This window comes from Falco cherrug, chromosome 1 (genome assembly GCF_023634085.1).
Source record: "Falco cherrug isolate bFalChe1 chromosome 1, bFalChe1.pri, whole genome shotgun sequence".
Classification (NCBI taxonomy): domain Eukaryota; kingdom Metazoa; phylum Chordata; class Aves; order Falconiformes; family Falconidae; genus Falco; species Falco cherrug.
In genome coordinates, this window is record NC_073697.1 from 94,007,293 (window position 1) to 94,016,459 (window position 9,167).

The window sequence follows — 9,167 nt, forward strand, 5'->3', positions numbered from 1 at the left end:
GGACATGATTAGTATGACAGTTTTATGAACTTTAAATGAATGATTTTAACAAAGGATTCAAAATGTATTAGCAAGTAATTATCAAATAACTTGTTAATGATATCCAAGAGCTATATAGTTTGACAGACCGTTGCTCTGAACTCTAAGCCCTCATGTGATTATTTTGGTGCTAGGAAGGAACAAACCACAGCTTCAAAGGCAATGAAAATTTTCATTAGAAATAACATTCAATAACTAACAATAATCAGGATAAATGGCACTGTCAATGATGTTTCAACCAAAAGGAATTTTTGAAGTTAAAAGTGTAGCAAAAATCATTTGAAGCAAAAGTTGCTTTCCCAAATCACATTATTTCATAGCAAAATCATTTCCTTTGACACACACAGACCTTCTCCGTCTGTCTGAACATGGATTGCCCTTTAATATGGAACGGGATGGAATGATTAGAGATAAGGTATACATTTTCAACAGTAACTCAATGAAGCATGTGGTGGATCAATGGGAGTCTTTAAACTTAAATTGTGTGTCTCCTTTCTAAAGGTCTGCTTTAAATCAACCCCAAGTTGAGATACAAAACATAGGGTGGAAACCACACTAAAAGCTGGTATAAAACTGAAATTGCTATCCTTCAGGAAATTTCAACATTCCAAAATCCTATTTTACCCCAAGTTGAGTTACAAAGCAGGTTAGAAAAATTCCCTTCCTAAACACTTCGTTTTAGCTGTATTTCTAAAACTTACTTTATATTTATCTATCTATATCTATATCCCAGCGCTCTTATCCATAGGCAGATTGTCCTTGTCCTATATTACCTATGCTGTTAGCATTAGGTTGACAAGAGTGCTTCCAGGAACAGCTCTCTTCCAAATCATTCTGTTTTCCTTCACCGTGGACGTTGCCCATCTTCCTTCAGGATAATCCATGTTTCTCCACACAGTGCTGCTGTGTCTAGCCCGACATTGCCTCTCAGAGCCAGGAGAGACCAGGAAGGAGAAGGAATTTCCAAAGGACCGAGAGGAAGAAGCAGCAGTGCCTGGTATTTCTGAAGCGTGTCCCCTTGCTTCTGGGAGGGGTTGCTGGTGCAGATGTGGTGCGTTGCAAACATACAGACACTGTGGTTAAGGCAGTTAGTGCCCTGGGAGCCACAGGCTGTGGGGAACGTGCAAATCCACCGATCTGAGTCTGCAGGGTAGGCCCCATGTGCCCGAGGAGCTCTGCAGCCACTCCTCGATGTGCTGGTGTCACCCTCACATTTTGTTATCCAAGGGGTCCTGGTCCCCCACTGCCCTGGGAAATGGAGAACTGGATGTGTGCAGCAGCTTGGTTTATACTGGCCAAATAATAAGGGCTGCAAATAAGAAATAGATATGGCTAAAGCCAGTATAAATAGTCTTTTTTTTTTTTTTTTCCCCCACTACGTTCTTGGTTAAATGTACTCAACAACACAGCAGAGCCCAAAGGGAGATTCTGATTGCTGGTAAAGATTTGTACGATTTAGGAAGTCAAGAGCCTTTTGTGTATCAAGCAATTATCTGAATACAAGGATCTGTTTTAATTATTTGCTTATTTTTCTGGGAGTGCCAAACAAACGTTCTTGCTGTAATGAAGGCAATGAACCAATGTGACTCCTCTGAACCTGAAGGCGTTTAATCTACAAAGCTCCAAACGGAGCCTCAGTCTGCCTTTATTTGGAGTCGTGAACATGTGAAATAGAAGCTCTCTGCTTTGAATTACAAAGGTGGATGTGCCACATCTTACTTCTGCAGGAGACAGTTTGCTTCCACTCCCAGTAATATCTCTGGGGAGGCATCCTTAATTCTTCCACCTAGGGAAGCAGTTTTCTTATCACGGAACTACATCGAATTATTCTGGCACAATTTACCAGTGGTAGACCATGATGTATGTAATTTCATTTGCCATTCACTTAACTGGTTTTGGTATTTTTCATTCAACCTTTACCGTACAGCTTTTATTAACACTCAGGTCACAATAACAAGCCAGAGGCACCTTTTTTTTTTTTTTTTTTTCTGTTTCATCTGTAGGTACTACACTTGTTACTCTGCTGTCATGCCCAGTCACCCTGAATCTGATAAATCTACTGAATGCATTTGCCACAAGAAGCATGGCTGGGCATGCTAAGTCCTTCCAAATTCTGGATGGAGGTTACTGAGTCCCCGTCTCTGGAGTTTATCATTGCAGCTGTTCTGAGATTCGCTCCCACTTTAATTGTGACCTCTTCTCACACCCAAGACTCTGTTCCCTTTGGCCAACCCATGGTGAGTAATTACTACATCATTTGAGCACCAAGTACTTGTTTCATTTTGCATGCTGCCTGAACTTGCCCTTACTCTCATCTCTACCTCTCTGTTATCACAGCTACAGATCTTTCCCTGTTCTCATTTTAGTTGAATGGCAGGAGACACTTTACCTCTTTGCCCTAAGTACCCTATGTAAAGTCCAACCCTGAGTGACACTTGGTGATTTCCATCGTAATCCTGCATTTCCTGATGCCAAGAAATCATTCCCCATTCCTCAAAACCCACTTCAATATACTTCACTTTGCTGGACTATTAATTACTGATTAATTGGATGTTGCATTCAATAAACATGCCATAGCATCTCACGATCTAAGATTTAGCTCTTTAATAAGCACATCCAGGAGTCTAAACTCTGCTGTTATTAAACCCTTCAGAGCCATAGTAAATTATAACTTCAGCTTTTCTTTCTCAAAGGTATCCTTTAATGCTGGAAATTTTAGACAGGAAAAAAAGAAAAACAAAACCCCACATAAAAACAACTGTGAACAAATTGGTCATGAATATGGGTAGTTTAGCAAAGAAAAAGTTCCTAACCAGAAGAGTAATGGCAGCTTCCTAAAAGCCAGGGACTAGGCTCAGGGACTGAGAAACCCTTCCAATCCCTTTGATCTCTTAAGAAATTTGGTATTAACAGGGTGATATGAAGAGTATTACCAAAGAAATGTTACCACATTCACAGGGAACTTGGAGGACCTTCAATCAAGGTGTGACTTGGCCAAAGCATTCATGTTTCTGTTCTGGATGTCATGATCTCACTGTGGTTTGCTGTCCCACGTTCAGCTGTGAGGAACAACACCACCATAAGTCAAGTGATGGTGAAGGATTAATATCTATAAGACAATGCCATGTGGTGGATATAGATATACTGAGAAAAGCATGGGAGCTCCAAAAGTTGTGTAGTCTGTCAAATCAGCTTCCCCTTGCAACCACAGGCAAAGCAGCAGCAGGAGGAAGGAGCCTGTGTGGAGACCATGCAACAAACTCCATGGGTGCTCTGCACAGTGAGAAAGTCTAAAATCAGTTTTGGTGCTGATTCCAGGAAAGCTGACATACCTGCCCAGCAGAGGAGCTACGGGCTAGTTAGTGGAGCAAGATAAAGGAAAATAAAGATCAGGCTGGCTGTTGGGAGGATTTGGGGGAAACAGGACTGCAGACAGAGAGCTCCGAGGGAGCACCTGGAGTTGTCCCTGAGATCTGTTGCTCAGGGTTCTAGCAGTACTTAGCGTGATCTCCTCGTCCAGGTACGATGTGGGGCTGTCCCTTCGTCCCTGCACCCTGCTCAAGCCCGGTGTGTGTGTTTGTAGAGGGTGGGAAGCCACATCTCCTGCTGCCTGTGAGACGGGGCAGATGTGGGAGACCTGGGAACATATGGGGAGCATCCTTCTGCCCCTTTTGCAGTGGGGCGGCGGTGGGGCAGCTTTGCTGCTGCCGGTGCTGAGCCCAGAGCATCCTCCACCAGCTGCCCACAAGGAACACCCCTGCAACCTTTGCATTTCACAGCACGGAACTCACCAAGCTTCGCGGCTCCCCTTCAGGAGGATTTAAACAAATCCTCTAGACATCCAGGCGTGATTTAAGGACCAATAGACTCTCGAACACAACAAAAACACATTACTTGGTGTGGAAATGCTGAAGTGCTATCACACTAAGAGAACCAAATTGCTATACCTGTTAGCGTACAACTGTTTCCCTCCGATAATGGGTTTTATCTTCAGCAAATTTGATAGTTTGTTATAAAAAAATGTTAAGCACAATGAAATAATAAGCAGCTGGCATGTTTTCTTGTTAAAAAAAAAGCCATTAAAGTTGTAAACATCAAAACAGCACAGAACTGCTATTGAAGGAAATGGGTGATAAACCAGTTATTTTTTTCCAATAAATATTTTGTAGGTGATATATTTGGAATGTATCAATTATTTATCTCCCTATATGGTTGAGATGTGCACTTTAATAAAATGTAGGAAGGTTTTTAATTTTTCTGAACAATAAATGCAATTGATTTTGTGACTAGCATGAAGAATAGATTGACTCTAATGTCTTTTTCTTGTAGTATTTTGTATTGTTTTATGCGGGAATCTGGAGTTTAATAGATTTTTAAAAAATATTCCACTAAAATGGTCAGAGGGAAGGATAAATCTCATTAACTCAAAAGTCTTCATTTTTCCATATGCAAATATGTAAGGATTATAATTATCTTTTCTTTCATCTGAATCACAGTGTTTGTCATGTTTATTTGTTCTGTGTTTTCATAAACATTTAGGATTATTAATAATTTAGGAAAGATGTTTAATTTCGCTGTAATGAATTTGTGCAGGCGAAATAAATATGCAGGGTAAGTAGTCAGTATGTCTAGTAGATATTAAACACTTTGCTCTTTCTGCTCATACCCACTTGAAATATGTGAACCTGACTCCAGCAAGCAAGAACCGTCTCTCACCTTAACACCTTATTTTAGTGTAAATCCAGGGCAGCTCCCATCGCCAGGGTAGTTAACTCTAATTTATATCCGTGCATTTCAGCAGCAGGCAGGGTTCCAGACACGACACGGAAATTGCTTCTTCCTTACGTTGTCCGGAGCAGCACAGCCTGTCTATGGGCTGTCATGGGGGTGGTACCCGGGCTGGCTTACCTGCCATCCCATCACCAGTCCTAGCCACCAGCAGATCACAGGAACAGGACAGGTGTATCATGAGAATTCCTTAGGGAAAAAGCTCTCATGGCATAGGGAATTCCTACCTGTTTCTAGTCTGAACTGCGTTTCCCGGGCGTTGGTGCTGAACCTGGGTCTTCATCTAGAGGCGCAGGACCTGTGCCGGCAACATGTTGCTCCAGGGAGCTTTGATTAAAGCCTGGATACATGCAATGTAAGTTTGCACATGGTCTGTCGTGACGCTTGACATTTTGAGTTTATGTTACAAAAGACGCCACACACAAATTACAGCATTAAGACGTGATTAAAATTTTAGCTCTGAAATTGCCAGCTCTGTATATTTTGAGGATTAACTTGAAATGTTGCTTGCCACTATCAATGGCAAATGACAGCTTGTCCTGAAATACCAGTCAGAAATCCCTCCTTTTTCTTTGTATATAGATTTGAGATCAGGTTTGAGCTTCAGGAGTCGGTCCTTTCTTGTTAGAGCAGCGTTTGAACATCGATGGCAGTACATGACAGCTTTTCCAAGACTCATGTCTAGCTGTTTCCCTTACTATTAAAATCAAAACTTCTGTTCATCATCCACATGCTGACTTCTGGGTGCCAAAAAGCCATGATGTGTGCTAGCAGAAATTTGACCTCATGTGGTCTTCCCTGCCATAGCCAACATTTCCAGCCGTGCTGCTCCCGACCTGCCTCCAAGTTCCTAGTGGAGTTCATGCTTGGGATGACGCTGAAGCATCTCCCCTCCACCCCAGTTCCATGACTTTCTCCAGCTGTCCCCAAGGTTTTAAAGTGCTGAGTTAAATATTCAACTTTCCTTCCCTGTAACAGTCAAGTTCTGCTTCTGTTCTTGAGCTGCATTCAGGCTACCTTCAGGGCTCAAGCCCTGCGGGATTCTCAAAAATTATTTCAATACACTTGAATCAACAAGAGGTTTCCTGCATAATTATTGAGCCTGGCTGAAGATATTTGTGACATCTAAAATTTCACAGTTTAGTACAATTCTTTATTAGCTTAAAGGTTCATGAGAATAGCTTGTTACATACTGTTCATTGCTCTCTTCTCTAAAATCTGTTATTTGCTACGGGTACGTAAACCACCGTCCCCTTCCCAAACAATTATATTACTCAACTGACGAGGAATATACTTACAAACTGACCCATGAGCAAGTCACTCTGAGTCTACAATCCCTTTAACCAAACACCCAAGGCAAAAATCTAAATGGATCAAATCATAGTTTTCTTATTTATACTAGTAAGATCCTGGATTATGTTTCTTTCTTAATGAACAAAGAATTTTCGTATGCTTCTCTTCACCGATGCAGAACGCAGGTGGGGTGCAGGCATGTCCCCATGGCACAGAGGTACTAGTGCCGCTGGGTGTTAAGGGTCTGCACCTCCTGCAGCACTTCCTGCATGGCGTTGCAGAAAGAATCTGAAACCAGGGCCACCACAGCGTCTCGATGTCCGTGAGGGTGAAGCACATCTCACCAGCCTTAGCCACACTGCCTGCGCTCACCGTCACCTCTTCAGTCAGTGGGGAGAGATGGTATCAGCCTTGGGATGGGGTGAAGGACCCTCCAGGTGGTGCCTATTTCTTCTTACTGATCATGACTTACAGGGCCTCTCTAGAAGCAGAAGGTTCCCAAAGCCTTGCTCCGTGGTGTAGGAACATCTCACACCCTTCACGCATGAGGTTTGAGCATGGCCAAGGTTGGGGCATTTGCCATCACCTGCATGAGCTGAGAGAGGAGGAGGAGGAGCAGGGACAGGCATCCACGGCATGCAGTACTGTGGAAAGACTTTTCAGGGTGAGTGGTTTGTGCCAAGCATTTTCTTTTCTTCCTGATTGACCAGGGGTTGGGTGTGTGTGTGGGGGGGGAAGCAAGGCTGTGATTCAGAGCAGATTTATGACATTTTAAAGCTGCATCAGCTGCCTGCCTGCTAGCTGTGAAGGAACGAGCTGTCAGCATGGTGAAGCTAAGATATACAGGCTTGCACTTTACCCCGACCCCATGGGATGGCACTGGCTAATGAACTGGATGATTAACATGTCCACCTGTCTCAGAACAGGGGAGGGTGGTTAATGAAGGGCAGAGCTGGGAGACAGCAGCCACAAGAGAACAAGGACAACCACATGTCGGATGGACCAGTTCAAGGTTTGTACAAGCTCTGTTCTGCCCTAGTGACTGGAGCAGAGGCAAAGAAACAGCCGAACTGGATAAAACTAGCCATTTTGAAACACACTTTTAGTAAGAACTTTGATTTTCTAATGGAAGGGAAGAAGATTTACAGGTTTTGTTTTCCCCACTTCCATGTCTTTCACTCAGCAAAGCCCCAGTGCTTCCAATCAAAATGAGATGTTTCTGTGCAAATATCTGCTTGGCTCCAGAATCTCCCTCCCAGTCTGTTCAGGTCCCCTGGGCTGCCACACACGAACGGCTGTGATGCTGCACACCCATGGACTGGCGCTTGGAGGCAGGGCCCGCTGCCACTGCCCTTGGAGGTGAGCACAGCAGATGCCTGAGAGCATGAGGTAGTGCCACTCCAACCCCGCTGGGGTAACAATGCGAGGAAAATCCTGACACCACAGCACAGGCTTCCCAGGCACCCTGAGAGCTGGACATTATGAGATCTGCCCTTTTCACCAGAGTTTCACTACTGCAAGGAGCAGAGCAAGGACCAAAGTGGCAGCAGTTGCCTCTCTGCAGCACTGCTGCCCCTTTCAGTGTTGCTTTTTCACCAGCTGCTCCTAAAAAAGCACTGTGACTTAGGGAACAAAGCTCTGTAAAGCCTTCCCAATTCTCTGTGTCAAAACCATGGCCAAATCGTGTCTACCTGGAGCTTCGGAGACCAGATGCAGCTGTGCAGGAGAGTTCCTGTGTGTCCAGAACTGAGCTGAAGTCTGTCCTGCTCTGGGTACCAGCTGCTTACTGATGTCCCAGGCCAGCCAGGGGGTGCCTGCAGTTCAGCGACATGGTTTCTATTCCGAGTTTCTCCCCTCTTCCTAAAGACATTGTTTTGCTGCAGAAGCCCTTTGTAGAAAGCTAATCTGGGGAAGAAAGAGGAGCCAACTTAATTGATCGAAATGTCATCTACTTACATACTTGTTTAGCTTCTTAAAATTAAGATTAATATTCTGTGTGTTTTATGTTGAAACAGGCCATTTAATACCAAACCAATAATAGCTGAAGACTAAATATGCAGGCCAGGGTGTCCATGTGTGGTATAGTATCGAGCAAAAGATTGAATGAAATAACAAAGTTTAAGCAGTCAGAATCAATATCAAGGAGGTATCCTTTAGACTGGAGCTATTTAACTGCAGCCAGATAGCATCAAGGCTGAAAAAGAAATTGCACAGAAGCAAGTAAAAGACACAAGGATATGAATTTTAAGGTCTCTTTATTAGCGCAGATAGAACTTTATACCGTGGCTGGGCAGTCGCTGGTTAAATGACCCCACAGCTCTCGATCTCTGCTGATGCGCTGCATCAGCGATGTCACTGGGAGGGCAAACGGTGTATTTCTGCCTCAGATGGAGCAACCGCAGCCAAAAGGAGGAACGGGAACTGCTAGCAGCCCCAGCAAGATGCACGCACCTTGCTCCTGTGCCGGTGGGAAGCCCAGAGGCAGGGCTCCCCTTCCCTGGGTAGACAGACATTGTCCATGTGTCCAGAGAAACTCCACACAGGTTGCAAGGCAGCTCAGTCTGGCAGACTTACACAACAGCTTGCCGCTGCCAGCACCGTGAGGAGACAGAGTGAGTGTGTCCACGTGGACAGAATCAGTGATGTCTGTGGGTCATAGGAACAGTGTCCTGGCTGACCGTCATGCAGCATGTCTCGCATCCTGTGCTGAGGCACCTCAGCTCTGCCGCTAGTTCTGTTACGCAGGATCATCTCACTAAGTCTTTTACCAAGCCCAGCCTGGAAACCCTTTGCTTTAATTTAAAGCTGATGGACAGATTTTCAATCTAGTTTCAGTGTAGCAGAGGAGTCCAGGGACAGATAAATAGGTGCCAGGATTTCCTTTAGCCCTGAATGTTCACTGTACTGGCAGTCATGACAGGAGTAAATGTTTGAAACTAGGCACAATTTTTCTCCTTGAATATTGCCTGGGGAGCAGATACTGCCCCTTATAGCACCTTACTTTCTAGCTTGTCCCACGGTTCCCATTAGAGTGGCCCTGTTGAGCT

General features: G+C 44.3%; 1 long non-coding RNA gene across 1 annotated transcript; it reads left to right on the forward strand.

Moving 5' to 3' along the window:
• The first annotated feature begins 946 nt into the window (after positions 1-946).
• Positions 947-3,112, forward strand: LOC114017529 (uncharacterized). Its single transcript, XR_003562639.2, has 3 exons — positions 947-1,036; positions 2,043-2,276; positions 2,998-3,112. It is a non-coding gene; the product is annotated as an uncharacterized LOC114017529 (long non-coding RNA).
• Positions 3,113-9,167: the final 6,055 nt, after the last annotated feature.